The sequence below is a fragment of the Frankliniella occidentalis genome, unplaced genomic scaffold (genome assembly GCF_000697945.3).
Source record: "Frankliniella occidentalis isolate FOCC.00 unplaced genomic scaffold, Focc_3.1 Scaffold527, whole genome shotgun sequence".
Lineage (NCBI taxonomy): Eukaryota > Metazoa > Arthropoda > Insecta > Thysanoptera > Thripidae > Frankliniella > Frankliniella occidentalis.
Genome location: NW_026267644.1, coordinates 74,444 through 75,517, shown reverse-complemented (window position 1 = coordinate 75,517; position 1,074 = coordinate 74,444). Strand labels below are relative to the sequence as shown.

General features: G+C 60.9%; 1 protein-coding gene across 1 annotated transcript in view; it reads left to right on the top strand.

Moving 5' to 3' along the window:
- Positions 1 to 508: 508 nt before the first annotated feature.
- Positions 509 to 1,074, top strand: part of LOC113217948 (putative metabolite transport protein HI_1104) — an 18,596-nt gene continuing 18,030 nt past the window's right edge. Inside the window, exon 1 of the mRNA XM_026438057.2 lies at positions 509 to 881. The gene's annotated coding sequence lies outside the window, so the exon portion shown is untranslated. The remainder of the gene's footprint in view (positions 882 to 1,074) is intronic.

Genomic DNA, 1,074 nt, shown 5'->3' with positions numbered 1-1,074 from the left:
TACACTCGGTGCCTCAGCAGAGCAGGGGTTAAGAGCGTTAAGAGTTTGGAGGAGGAATCTTCCAGGGCGGCGCGCCGGGTTGCCTACGGGTATCTCCTGGAGTTCCCGCTTCTTTCCGGTCGAATAACGAAGAAGCCATCTGACGGAGGGGGTAGGGGAATGGAGTCCACACGCAAAGAGGTGTAAGGGGTGGTGCGGGGGAGGGGAGGGGAAGTTGTTTTGGTCGGGGAGGAGTTAAGGGGAGAGAAAGAGGGGAGGAGGAGGGAAGTGGAGTGGAGGGGAAAGGGCGGGCTGGCGGGGCAGCTCGGCAGCACCTCTGCGCGCCGCCGTCGCGGCGGGCCGCATCCGGGGCGAGGTGGAGGAGAAGGCGGGGTGACCCGATATCGCCGAAGGTGCACGTCGACGACGACGACGGAGTCGCCTCGCCGGCGGCCCGTTCGCACGCAGCCCGCCGTGCCACGCCGCGCCACTCCGCGCTCCCTCCCTCCCGGCCGGGCGGTGGTTTTGTGCCGGTGAGCGCGGCGAGCGTGGTCAGTCCGAGCCCAGCCGGAGTCGAGGAGAGAGGCGTTTGTAGAGGCGCGATTGCCCCGCTGCCCAGGCACACCAAGGGGGAGCACCCGACCAGCTCACGACCGCCGCGAGTGTGCAAGTGTGTGTACGCGTGTGTGTGTATGTGAGAGTGCGAGTGCACGGTGTGCGAGGCAGTGCCAGCAAGTCCTCCCGTGGAGTGCTTGTCGTCTGGGAGTGAAGCCCAGCTCAGCCCGACGACAAGAGAAGTTCTTCTCGTTGCATCGCCGCCCATCCGTACCGTGCGGGTGGTTTGGGCGATACTGCTCCTCTCCGGCTCCGACCCCTCGGAGTACATCATCTTCAACGACAAGGTGAGTCATTGAGTGAGTGTTTGTGGTGGTGGGCTGCAGGCAGGGAATTACCAAAAAGGATTAGCCGCGCCCTTTTATTATTTTTGGATGTATGGTAGACGTCCTGATTGATTCCACAAGATAAAAGCGTTTCGCTTTGTTATCCTCTCTTTGGAATGCTTCATTTTACTACTAAAACCTTTAAAAAAAATAG